Source organism: Mastomys coucha, unplaced genomic scaffold (assembly GCF_008632895.1).
Source record: "Mastomys coucha isolate ucsf_1 unplaced genomic scaffold, UCSF_Mcou_1 pScaffold21, whole genome shotgun sequence".
Lineage (NCBI taxonomy): Eukaryota > Metazoa > Chordata > Mammalia > Rodentia > Muridae > Mastomys > Mastomys coucha.
Window position 1 is genome coordinate 25,959,987 of NW_022196904.1, and position 14,337 is coordinate 25,974,323.

Consider the following 14,337-nt stretch of genomic DNA (forward strand, 5'->3'; position numbering starts at 1 on the left):
AGAGCAGAGAGGGCGTCTGAGCCCCTGGAACTGGAGCTACAGAGGGTTGTGAGATACTATTCAGGTGCTGAGAACAGAGCCTGGGTCTCTACAAAATCCTTTTACTCAGTGAGCCATCTCTCCAGCCGCCAGTATTTCTTAACATTTGTTCTTCAGTTCACAGCTTATTCCTCATTCTGCACATATCCAGCAGTGACAGTAGCAACAGTGACTGAATTCCCAACATGATGCCTTGGGCCACTTGAGATGCAAAGTTTCTACCAGAACATAAGGTCTGGAGGCCACAGAACACACTTGCATGTTCAATGCTGAAGTCCCAGATGAACTTAGCAGCTTAAGAAGTGTTGGTTGAGGGAATATAAAGCAGAAACCAGACTCAGGATTCTTCCCCTATAGTTTGTGAAATGTACAGTGTCCATCATATTAAAGCCCATTTGACCCCACAATGAAGGTCTGGCTCCCTTCTGTCTCTGAGCCAACAACATTTGCATAGCTAAGGTCATTTCATGGTTCCTTGGGCCACCACCCCTCCCATCATCTGAACTAGATGACACAAAAGCCCCAAGAACTTCTCTGTTCTTCATAACCCACCTATAAAAGATGTCTTAGAGTCTCCAAAGGAGACCAGATAGGAACTGGTTGAGCTAGGGGTGGGGTGGAGCAGACCTGTCGCTTGACCTCTGGTCTGCTGACACTTCTGTGATGAAAGGCACATGGTATGTTGGGATGCGTTTGTCTTTGTGGCCAGTCAAGGAACCCAGTGACACCTGTGAGCTTCGGTGCCCAGGACTCCTCTAAAAGACATCAGGGAGAGATGGTACCCGCTGCCTGTCTCTAGTGGGCGTGGTTGTGTGGTGTCTTTCATTTCTACCTCCCATCCAGGCTCTCAACTCTAGGTCCTTGGACCCTGGCCTGGTTTGCTCTGTTGTTTCGATAAAACACTCTGACCAAAAGCAACTAGGGTTTGCTTTATCTGGTTCTTCCAGGTCACAATCGGTCACCGAGGAAAGTCAGGATGCTGCTGACTGGATCACTTTCCAGCCTGCTCATTGGCTTATGCTCAGCTGGCTTTCTTATTCAGCCCAGGACTACCCACCGAGGGATGGTGTCGCCCTTAGTGGGCTGGGCCCTCCTGCATCAATTAATAATCAAGATAACCTCCCCACATGGTCACAGGTCCTTATGATCTAGGCAACTCCTTAATCCCTCAGATGACTCTAGGCTGGCTCAGTTTGACAAAGGTGACCAGGACAGAGCCCAACACCATGGGTATTCCAGGAGTTAACTTCAGACAAATACATAACGCTACCTTCACTCGAGGTGATCCAAATTTAGGGCATGTTGGAAAGGCAGCATCCACCGACTGAATCAGATGAGATCCAGTTGCTGGCTGAGACTTCACTGATTCCTGATGCCCCTTTCTTCCTGGGCTGGGACTATTCAGTAGGTGGGATACCTGAGTACCAAAAGTCGCTCATTGTGCCAGTTGGATAGAACAACAGGTTCCTATCTGTTTCCCATTTAACCAGCATTGGCTAAGTCATTTAGGGCTGAGGTGGTCCTAATCTTGACCTGGAGCTCCTCAGCTCAGCTTCGCAAGAAAAGAATGTTGTTGGGTCAGGAGGCAGTTTCTCTCATCTGGAATTTGCTTAACAGTTTTCTTCTGAGTTCGCAGATGTTGCCCACCCCTATAAACACACATCTCTCTCCCCATTCCCAAAAGACAAACTCCACAAATCACAACTACTTCAGCTAGCTCTGTACCTCACTTCTTCCAGAGAGCCATTCTCTTGTGTAAATCATTAGTCTATTTCAGATTCTGTAAAACAACCTCTCCCCCAAACTGGATACTTTATAATTTTTTTTTAAATGCCAACCATTTTGGGAAGTCTGTGGTTGAGCAGACCCACCTATGTGGCCTCTGGTAAAGGCTTCTTTGTCTCTATCACTTCCTGGCGGATGGCATCATGGGGGAGGACCATGCAGATGGGCAGATCATATGATGAGACATGAACCAGCTTGCTGTCACACAGTCACCTATTTGAGAGAACAGCCCCTACTTTAACTTCTTTCAAGGGTTGACCCCCACAGTGACCTAGCCAAGCACCACCAGGCACCCGTCTCCCAACATCCACACACTGGGGACCAAGCTTCTCATATGCAAGGAGGAGAAGCTACGTGATGTGATGCATTTCGTTTCAAGGAGTTGACAACCATCCCGTTGATTCCATCATCCTATGATGCAGACACAAAGTGCACAAGACGTGATGAAACTTGTAGCCTGGCCAGTGGGCAGGGGAATATCTATGTTATAGTTTATTGAAAAGGGTGGAGGTTCCTTTATAAGGAGAGAGAGGGGGGGAAGAGAGAGAGAGAGAGAGAGAGAGAGAGGGTGGGGGAGAGAGGAGAGAGAGACTGAGTCATGTTTCTCTTAGGTAACCCCTTCACTACCAGTTAAGTACAGTAAACCTATTTATGAGTGTCCCCCAGGAAGCATAAACTCCATTTCATTGTGCCATATAATCCCCTATAATGGGAAGCCAGTAATGAGGGTACCAATGGCAGGTGCAAAAGGCGGTTTTACATCAATAGCACATTCGATTCTAATTAATCTCTTCACAGCCAACATAATTGAGTTATCATGGGGACCACCGAACTCACCCCCACACCCCACCTCACAGTTGCCTTTGACAGCGCTGCCTCCCCTCTGCTGTGTTAAGATCCGTCCGGAAACAAAGGCAAACCCGAGCTGATAGCATCTCAGGCGATGTGGGGTTGCGGAAGAATCTCTTTATTTCCATCACGGAGTTATTACTGACATGGAAAGCCCCTGGAGCTGAGTCTCAGAGGCCTCCCCTCTGTATGTAAATAGCATCCTGGCTTGTTATTTATTTCTTGCCTCTTTCTTCCTCTGCCCCCAGGGTGTTTTTGTTTTTTTGTTTTTTGTTTTTTGTTTTTTTTTATTCTGAGGACATCACAAGGGTCGGGTCTCCCTCTGCTCTCACACCACTCTCCACTTGAGCAGCATAAGAAAGAATTATGAGGCTGGCGTGGCTCGTGCCCGAGTGTGAATGTATGCCTTGTCAGCCTCTGTCCTCCCAGGTGGAGGGGATAATTCATGCATGGGTGACAGCCAGTTTAAAAGCGGTCCCCGTGAAGCCTCAAGAAAATGCACAGACTTCATAAACTCCCAATATTGCTTCATCTGATCCATTTCCTTCATAGCTTTCTTCCCCTGATGCTAAACTGCAGTCCTCGCCAGCATTGAGCGAAGTCACAGCAGCCTAATGTACAGAGCGGCTCTGTTAATTAAAACTCTCCCGCCATGCTGGTTTCCCAGGGCTTTACTCTCAGCAAATGTGAGCACAGAGCCCAAATCAGATTTCAGGCCAACTCTGAACAAGCCAAGCAGAGATGGAATGGGGGCCCTACCCACCAGCCCATTGTAGAGCTACCTCAGTCCTTCCGAGGGTAGTGTCCCCTGAGATCTTATTGACTCCCACTGGGCTCCTCCTCTTGACTGTCTCAGCTCTTCACAACATTGCCACACTGAGACCGAGTGTCCAGCCAAAGCGTCCCACCTCCAGCATTGTGATTTACCCCATTCTGAAGAGTCAAAGACTGCTCAGCTTCATTATCTCACTTGTTTGCTATGAAAAGTCCCAAATTTTAAGTTGTACCTTGGAACTGAGCCCATAATTTCAAAATAAAAAATGAGCCGCATGGGGCAGGACAGATGGCTGGGTAGTTAAGACTGTGCCCTGCACTTGTAGAGAACCCCAGGTCACATCTTTAGCCACAGCAGGTTTACAATATCCTGTAACTCCAGTGGGTTCAATGCCCTCTTCTGGCCTCTGGGGGGCCATGCACTTATGTGCGCATACTATGCCCCCAACACATACTCATACTTTAAAATAAATATAAAATCTTTAAAAAAAAGAATGAGCAACTTGTAGAATTTGTCACCCCTGTATCCTAGCAACAGATGGAGCATGACCACCAATCCCAGTCTCTGGCTGCCATGACTTAGTCATGGCGATGGATTGTACCCACATACTGTTGGCTCAATAAACCTTTTTTCCCCGTGAGTCACTTTTTTTTGTTTGTTTGTTTGTTTTGTTTTGTTTTGTTTTTGAGACAGGGTTTCTCTGTATAGCCCTGGCTGTCCTGGAACGCACTCTGTAGACCAGGCTGGCCTTGATCTGAGAAATCCACCTGCCTCTGCCTCCCAAGTGCTGGGATTAAAGGTGTATGCCACCACTGCCCAGCTTGTTTGGATAGTTTATCACAGCATTGGGAAATGGGAATATATATATACACACACATATATGTATACATATATATGTGTATATATGTATATACACATATATATGTATATATATACATATATATATGTATATGATATATATGTATATAATAAGTAACTTTATATCAAGGACAATGTCTGGGTGTGGCACTTCTAAGGAGAAAATTAAATTCTTTTTCCTGTGTAGATTTCATGGGATTAGTATGTATATTGAGTATGGTTGTCAGGCAAGAGGCTGGACTCTGAAGAGGGCAGAGGATGCCAATATGTAATGAGAGACTCAGATGGGATGACCAGGTAAGTCCTTACAAATTGAGAAGTAGGAGATATCCAGGACAGGAGTGGTGTGGGCTATGATGGAGGACATCTCATTAGCATGGGGCCTGAGCCCCTGTGAACCTGGGCAATACAGAGAGAAAGCAAGCACAGAAATGAGGCTGAATCAACTACATTGTACAGACTTGGAAATATAACTAACCTGATTATATATATAATATGTATATGTGTATATTATATTAAACATATATTATATATACTATATTATATACATTATTTACACACATATACATCTATATACATAACAAATATGTGTGTTTATATATTATATTATACATGTATACATATATGTGTATATTATATATAATATATACATATGTGTATATAATTAATCACATATTTATTATATATAATTATATATTAGAAATATAATTCTATATTTATTATATAATATAGTATATGCAGAGCTGGTGAGATGGCTCAGTGAGGAAGAGCACTGATTGCTCTTCAGAAGGTCATGAGTTCAAATCCCAGCAACCACTGGTGGCTCACAACCACTCGTAATGAGATCTGACACCCTCTTCTGGTGTGTCTGAAGACAGCTACAGTGTACTTATGTATTGTAAATAAATAAATCTTTAAAAAAATAGTATATGTAATAAATATAATCATATATGTTACATATATTTATTATATATTGTTATACACATGTGTATATTGTATATAATAGATAACATATACATGTGTACATATATACATATATATCATGCACACATGATACATAATATAATATACTATGCATATATAATATATTATATATAATTAAATTTCTTGCTTCACAATTCAAATAAACAGGGCAGCTTGCTGCTCTGAGCTTGACCTTATTTGGGGGTCAGTCTCTTTAGTCTCTTTTGTTTCCAGGGGTAGATCTGAGTTTCTAAACTGCATAGGTAAAGCTCTGAGTACTCCCAGCTAAGTGCATCACCAGGTAGAGCTGTGACCATCCAGCTTCAGAGGAACAACCCAGTCCACCCAGCAGCCTGCTGCCCACGTCACCAGTGACCTCCCCTTTGCTCTCTACCAAGTCAAAGTCCCCAGTCGTAATCCAGGACTGCATTTGTATAGAACCATTCATGGACCTGATGTCCCAGAATTCAGTGTCCCTTTGCATTGCCTCCAACTGTATAAACCCCTGAGTGGGGTTTGGAATACGGCCCACAGAGAATCCACCACTTGAACTGGATTCCTTCTTATAGTTTATGATCAGGATTTATAGGATTGTCGTATCTCTGGACATTGATTCCATTAAAGTCTTTATTTTTAAATGTACACCCTTCTGTCCAGCTCCCTCACAGAATCCCTGCTGCTTCTCACCCACCTAGTCCCAGCCCTGCCCCTCAGGCCCTGCTTTTTGTCTGCTTGCACACTGCCAAGGTTTGTGGCTCCTGCTGGGAGCAGTGGGTGGCCTTGCTCTGAGGCTGAGCAGCTTCTCTCTCCTGCTCCCAATGGAGGCTGGGCCTTGCTCTTCTTGCTCCTCTGCTCCTGTGTGGAATGGATGTGAAGGACAGAGTCTGATTGCTGTTCTTAGGATGCGGTGGGGAGAGTGGGAAGATGCTGGCTGTGCAGCACAAGAGGTGGCACTCACTGCCTCTCCAGCCCTTCCCATCCTCACACCACACTCTGGAGGTCCAGCCATCTCCAACCTGTGGATGAGCACTGTGGTCTCAGGCCCACATAGGTCTGAGCCAGTGGAGGTCATGTTATGGAGCAGGATGGGGACATCTTGACCACTAAGGATAAGGTTGATTTGGGAGGTTAATTATGCTGGAGGCCAAAGCCACAGTCCCTTGGGACAGGGGAAAGTTAGTTTACCTAGACGATTATTTATGTTATGTGTAACAAACAATAGCAAGAATAAACATGTAAGGCCATGTGCTTCTTCGAAGAACAACAAGGACTGTGGACATCTTGTAGGGGTGAGACAGGAAAGTGTGAGGCTCCGCAGTCTGGACAGGGAGGGAATTGATGTCAGACAGGAAACAGCTTGTCTCTGGCTCACTTGAACCCTTCAGATGAAAGCAGGAACCTACTCTGTACTGCTCAGGCCCCTGTGCTAACCTGAATATAATATACGTCTGACTGACTGACTGTGAGACTGCGTGTCCTCCATCACACGCCCACACCGTTCCTGTTCCTACCACCTCTCACTTGACAATTTTCAAGAACTTACCTGGCCACCTCTTCCATGATAGGTCCTCTACCTCTGCCTGAACTGGGACTCTAAAATACATCTGGCCAAAGAAGTCTGATACTCTGTGGTCAGGTAGCTACCTACCGCTTGCCAAACCCACCATACAGTCCTCACCCTGGACCCAAGGCTGGCTTCTCCTTCTTGCCTCTTTCCCTGAATGTGTGATCTTTCTTTCTACAAGTGCCTGCTCACACTGATCCTCAGAAACACCTTCCATGCCTCGTACCCCTAACCCTCAGAAGCCCTCCCCTATCAGCCATTAGCTCTTGTCTAGTATCCTTTGAGCATTTTAGCCTGTGCAATATGTCAAGAAAAAAGTATAGACACAAAGAAGAAAAGAAGGTAATTATTTCAAGGCACTCAATAAACTAAAAAAGCAGAGTATCAAAAGCAGAAATAGAACTGAGATCCACCATTGTCTACATGCAAATGATAACCAAGTACATATGATGGGGGGAAGGGCTGTTCCATTCACCATAGCAACTAAAACATAACTATCCAGGAATAATAAAGCAAAAGAAATTTATGGGGTCTGAATTTTTTTAAAAAAAAAATCTATAAAATGACTGTGGGATACAAAATATGAGCTTCATAAACGGAGAGGCATGTTATAGCCTACAGAGACTGGATAGTAAAAATATTTCAAACTCCTCCCTAAACCAATCTCTAGATGTATTTCCAATAAAGGTCCTAGCTGGATTCAGAAGGAAGAAGCTGGTAAAATCAATGAGAAGAAAGCCAAATGACTAAGATGATCTCAGAATTAAAGGGAAGAGGAGGGGGAAGAAGAAGAGGAGGAAGAGGGGAGGGAGAAGGAAGAGAAGAAGGAGGAGAAAGGAGGAGGAGGAGAATCTGGAGAGATGGCTCAGTGGTTAAGCTGCTCTTGTAGAGGACTCAAGTTTGGTTCCCAGCACTCACATGGCAGCTTACAACCATCTGTAAGTCTGGTCTCATGGGACTCAGAACCTTCATCTGGCTTCCTTGTGTTTCTCTGTGTCTATTGTGTACAGACACACACTCATACACACACACACACACACACACACACACACACATACATAAAACATTTTTTTTTAATTTAAAAAGGAACAGTAAAAGTAGATTTGTGTTAGTGGATATCACAGTGTGACAGAAAGAGATGCTCATTGGAAACTACGATGGATAACTAAAATGATCTTCTCTCCTACGGAGGGAGCTGGATTGCCAACAGCCATAATGAAAGTTGGCCTAGGGATTTCTACTTGCTAGGCCTGGGGCTAAGGATCTTGCATATTGCCTCATCTTGACAATACCCCACATAATGATCCTAAGCTTACAAAGAAACGGAGGCCACGGATGTTAATTAACTTGGCCAAGGACACAGAGCATTATAGAATTAGCAGGAAGATAAAGTCACTGAAAAGGGCAACAAGTCCTTTAGAGGTTTCTTATCTCATGTACAAAACTGGTATTTTATGATAAGAAAAATCGAGTCAGGGATGGTGACATATATCCCTGCTACTCAGACAGTTGAGGCTACCCTGGGCTACGCTGTCAGATCTTGTTTCAGAATAACAAACGGACAGAGATAATTCAGCAGTAGAATACCTGCTGAGCATATGCATGACTCTGGGTTCAATCCCCCCATACCCATCTCCCCAAAACCCCTCAAAAAATCAGGCATGGTAGATACTCATAGCTGTTCTATTAGGAATAGCTAGACACAGACACAATGCAAATAACCACCAACTGGCGAATAGCCCAAGTGTGGTACATTCACACCAGGGAATCTTATTTGGCCAGGAAAAATGGATGATGTTCTGATATATGCATCAACCCTGTAGATCTCAAAAACACCGCATTAACTGGAAGATGCTGGACCAAAGAAACCAGATGTCCTATGATGCCATTTGCATGAAACCTCCTTGAGAGATAAATCTACAAAGATTTGAGGCAGACTGTGAAGGGATGTGGTAGAAAATGGAGAGTGATTGCTTTAGGGGCCCAGGTTTTCCTTTGGGGGTGATAAAAATGTCTCAGAACTAGATAAAGAAGAAATGAATATACTAAATGCTTCAGCATCTATGTATGTGTGTATGCCTGAAGTCATTTTGCGGTATAAATTTTACCTAAAGGAGAAATCCTAGATGCCACTGTAAAAAAGACTGGTTCTAATAACTTAGATTGCTGGTTATTGTAGCAATGGCATCCAATGAATCATATTTCCCTCCCCTGTGTCTGTCTGTCTGTCTTGTGGCTTTGTGTCCTTTGTATCGAGGAGTGGACTCCACCTTTGAACTAGATGGGCTTCCATACTTGCTTTGATTAACAAAGAACACCCCCCCACACACACACACCCACACACACACACTAACCTTCCCCTACACACTAACCCCCCCACTAACCCCCCGCACCCCCCCACAAACCCACACACACTAAGCTCCCAGCTCCCTGACCTGTGCTGTTTGAGCCTTCTACCTTAAGGGAAGTTGCAACTCCCACCTCAAGAGACACTGCAGGACACCATCAATGCAGAGCATGCCTGTAATCTCAAGAGGCTGAGGCAGGAGGATTAATGCAAGGCCAGACCCCAAACTTCAAAAATGAGTCCCAGGACCAAGGTTAGTTACCCTCCTCTGGGAGCTCCCAGACCACCCACTGTGCTGTGGTGGAGCAGGTTGAGGGACCCTGAGCCACCTGGCAGCCTCAGCCTTGTATGTGTTCCCAGGTGAGTCCAACAGAAAAGGCAGCCAGCTGAAGTAGTTCCAAAAGTCGTCCAGATAATTGTATTAAAAAGTGCAAGGTTACTGTTGTAAGCTATGGTACTTTCTAGTGAGGACTGTTGGGCAGAAATAGATAACTGATATATTTAGGCTGCCGGGGGCCCTCCCTTCACCCCCGTGCAGAAATAAATAAATCTAACTATTTGAAAAATTAAGATGCTGAGGAGGTAAGTCACAGATAAAGAAAAACCCTTTTAGCCAGGGGTACCCATCCTGGGGGTGTATCAAAACTGCCTGGGAAGTGAAAGCTGTTAGACAGGGTTATGAGAGAGGCACTGAGAAGCACAGTGGGGAGTCTGGAGTTTATTAGAAGAGTTATCAACATACTTAAGGCTCTTACAGAGGCCTTGGATTCAGTTCCCAGCACCCTCATGGCTGTGCTACTACTAATTCCAGCTCCATGGTATTTGGCGCCCCTGCTGGCCTCTGTGGGTACTGCACTCGAGTGCCCATACCTGTATACAGACATAAAAACACATAACTTAACAAATAAACTTGTAAACAGGAAGCACCTAACAGATAGTGAACAACATACGGACTTAGAATGTTCACTGAAGCCCTCTTGATGATCTGTTAAAATAACACAGATGCCAATTAATGGAGATTCATATTGGAAGACACTAAAGCACGTTTCCAAGCATATAGACTCTGATTGGATCCACTTTTGGCAGATATTTATGCCCCATCTGGCAAGGGGCGGGGTGGATTGTAGCATCAGCATATCCCATCGGGCGCCAGGGGCTGAAGATCCAACTGAGCACATCAGCCTCATCAAACCCAAGGCTGATTTCCTCTCCATCTGTCTGATTACTGTATTTTATTTTTTTCAAAACACGGTGGAGAGAAAAGGGCATTGTTTATCACACACCTCAAATGCCAACAAACCCCTCATCTTCTCTTGTTCATTCACAATAGGCCTGATTTGATGAACCATTTAAGCCCATCATTTAGCAACCAAAAACCTGGTTACCCTTTCTTTCCTCAAGGGCAGCAAGGGCTCACTATGCAGACCTTCCCAGGAGGGGATGTGAGATCCTGCCTTCAGTCTCTCTGATGCAACAGGGAGGGCAAGAAAGATCAAATACTAGGAAGTCTCTGCTAAGTAAGCTGGAGGTTCCTAGCCAGCTACCTGGCAAATGTAAACTTTACTATGAATACAGCAGTGGGGGAAGGAACTGGAAGGGCATCCGTCCTTCTAAGACAGAAGCAGAGGAAGAAGTGAGCAAGGGCCTAACAACAGCCATCAGGATGGATGAGAACCACAAGTTTGGAATCTATCAGTCATGCCCGTTGCCAAACTGGTGAAGAGACGGGGGCAGCCTTGCCTGCAGCTGTGTGATGCTAAGAGTCTGAGAAATAGCTTTGCTGAGGTCTGGCTGGAGTTCTCTAACTGGATTCTGCAAACTTAGAAAACAACAACAGCCAGAAAAACAAACCCCCAGACCCCCCACTTTTTAGCCAGCAGTCTTAGCAGTAAGGAGGAAGAAGAGGAGGAGGAAGAAGAAGAGGAGGAGGAGGAGGAAAAGGAGGAAGAGGAGGGAAAGGAGGAGGCGGCGGTAAGAGGACAGCTTAAATTTGTCAGCTTGAAACCCAGAGAGAAACTTGTCGACCTAGTCGGGCTGAGGATATTGAGGAGTGGGAAAGCGGACTTTTCTCAGTATGTCTATGATGCCGTTCCTAGGGAGGGTTAACTAAGCAAGGAAGACCCACCCTGAATGTAGGCAGCGTTATCCAATAAGCTAGGGGTCAGGGGGCAAAGGAGGAAGCCTTAGCATTCTCTCCCTCTCTCTGCTTCCTGTTCACTATAAGGTAAGCAAGGTTGTACACCCACACCCTTCCCCCATGGCATGCCACCTCAGCACAACCCAGAAACAAGAAAACCAACTGGCTATACTTTGAGGCCTCTGAAACCACAGGCAAAAAGAAATCTTTTTCACCTTTGACTGCCTGAGGCATTCTGTCCTAATGACAGATACAACCATGTCAAAGCCAGCCAGCAAGGAAGCAAATACATAAACACGGTGTTAAGCCTGCTCTGATTGCACCGTGTCACAAGATGCACATTAACAGGCACCGAATTTGGTACCAGAAGTGGGATTGTAAATTAACAGTCTCTTTGAAGGACAATGGCCTGACTAGGACAGTATGGGAGCAAGAAAGTTGGTGAGGAGGACTTCCCAACCCACACTGAGAAACCTCCTCAATGGATTTACATATTAGAGAAGTAATCATTGGTGCTTGTTGGCTCCTGGCTCTAAGAGTAGGAGCCCATGGAGAGTGAGGCCTTAGGAGGCACCGTAATGAGATGAATCAGGTTTTCATTAAAGGTGTGTTAGCAGAAAAAGGAAAGAAAGAACGGAACCTGGGCAGGAGGCACTTGTGATTCTGAGTCAGGACACCCAGCTCCCTCTGCGGACCTCCCAGGGCTTCTTCACAAGGTGATCCCACAGGACTTTGGGTAGAGCTTGCTCCATGCCCAGCAGAAAACCCCAGGGTCAACAGTTCAACAGAAAAGAACTATGGAAGGACAGAAACCAATTTGCTCTCTTACTGCCTCCTTCTCTCAGGGCAGGAAGTGATGTCACCAGCTTTAGAGATGAGTAGACCGGAATTCTGTTCTGCAAGTTTCTTTCTTGTGATGCTTGGGATTGAATCCAGTACGCTGAGCATGCTGATCAAATGCTATACTGCTGAAATGACATTCAGCAAGGCGATTCCAGAAGCTTCTTCCCCCTCTCTTCCTCCTCCTCTTCCTCCTCAGTACTGGGGATCAAACTCAGCATCCTGAGATTCCTAGAAAAGCATCCTGCCACCAAATTATGCTTCTGTCCCTCGAAGGCTCTCGATGTGGCTTTTCTTTTTTAAGATTTATTCTAATTATCTTTAATTATGTGCATGTGTGTGTGAATATGTGCAAATGAATGCAGGTGTCTGTTGGGGTCAGAGACATAAGAACCCCTTACAACTAGAGTTACAGGAGGTTGTGAGAGGCCCAATGTGGGCGTTCAAAACCAGATCTGGCTCCTCTGTAAGGCACTATGCACTCTTTAGCCACTGAGTCACCTTTCCTGTCCAACATGGCCTTTCTTATAATAAAATTCACTATGTCCATGGAATATGCTGAGATGTCATTAGAACTCTGCCTGTATTTGGCACTATGGAGAACAAACTCAGAGGAGGTGGGCAAGCGTTCCCTCCAAGAAGGGAATGAACTCTGTACCCAGGAGGGTGATCAGAAATGCCAAGCTTCAGACACTTTCTGGTGACATCAAGTCAAAACAGGTAGACAGGCAAGAGGAGGGCACCCTGCAAGGTTTATACCTCTGGTCCTTGGACTTCCAACACTGACCGCCCTTCCAGCACGGGCTTCAGGGTGACCTTCAAAATCGTTCCAAAGGGCACCCCAGTTGGGTGTGGTGGCATCTGCCTGTAATCCCAGAACTCAGAAGACTGAGGGGAGAGGACCTCAGAGTCAAGAGTCACACAGTGAAACTGCACGCTCGATGCTGAAGTCTGCCACTGCCACCCATTGTTCCTTGTAACTAACAGGGTCTTAGTTTTTTATTTGTGTGGTTTTTTTTCTTCTTCAAGACAGGGTGTCTCTGTGTAGCCCCAGCTGTTCCAGAATTCACTTTGTAGACCAGGCTGGCCTCCAACTCAACATCTGCCTGCCTCTGCCTCCAGGGTGCTGGGATTAAAGGTGTGTACTACAGTGCCCAATGAGTCTTGAAGTTTTTAATTAACTCATTTTTGACTAAAAAGTGATAATTGAATGCCACAAAGAATTAAGGATTCTTTATGAACAATAGGCTTCCTGTCTACACCAGACCCCTGTCCTATGATCCGGAGGCAAACTCAGCTGACACCTTTTATAAATCTTTTGAAAAACTGCCCATGAACACACAATCTCTTGTATGTATGTATGTATGTATGTATGTATGTATGTATGTATGTATGTGTGTGTGTATGTTTGTTTAGTATGTATGTGTGTGTGTGTGTTTGTGTGGTTTGTGTGTGGTGTGTGTGTGTGTGTGTGTGTGGTTTGTGTGGCTTGTGTGGTGTGTGTGTGTGTGTGGTGTGTGTGTGTGTGTGTGTGTGTGTGGTGTGTAGGTCAGTGGATAACTCATGGGAGTTGTTTCTCTTCCACACGGAGGAAGGAAATCCCTCAGATGGAGCACAGCTCCTCGGGGTAGGTAGCAGGTGCCTTTCCCCACTGAACTACCTCACCATCCATTCTGTATGTATTTCTTGAAAACAAATAAAAGCCAAGAAATGTGACTCACATCTATAATTCCAGCACGTGGGAGGTCAGCCTGGGAGGCACAGTGAGTTCCAGGCGAGGAGGAGCGGGATCCTGTCTCAAGACACCAACCAACTAAACAAGCAAACAAAAGCAAAACAAGCAAAACAACAGCTCATTAAACCCACTGCTCTGGCCTCTTAGTTTCCTTTTTACTTAATAATTTCTTCGGGATTATTTCATGTTCTAATTTATTTTTAATTTAAAAATTACACAGATAAATAAACGGCGCTGTGATAATTAACCATTTATGAAAAAATATTAAATAGGTTTTTCTCTTATACCATGTACCAAAATGAAATTCAAGTTGTGGATTAAAGATCTCATGATAACAAATGGAGATCTCAGAAACAATGCAGGAACCTGTGGGTGCGTGATCCTTGGGTGGGAGAAACATCTTCCAGGCTGACAAATTAAAAGTTCCCCAGACTCAAAGGGATGA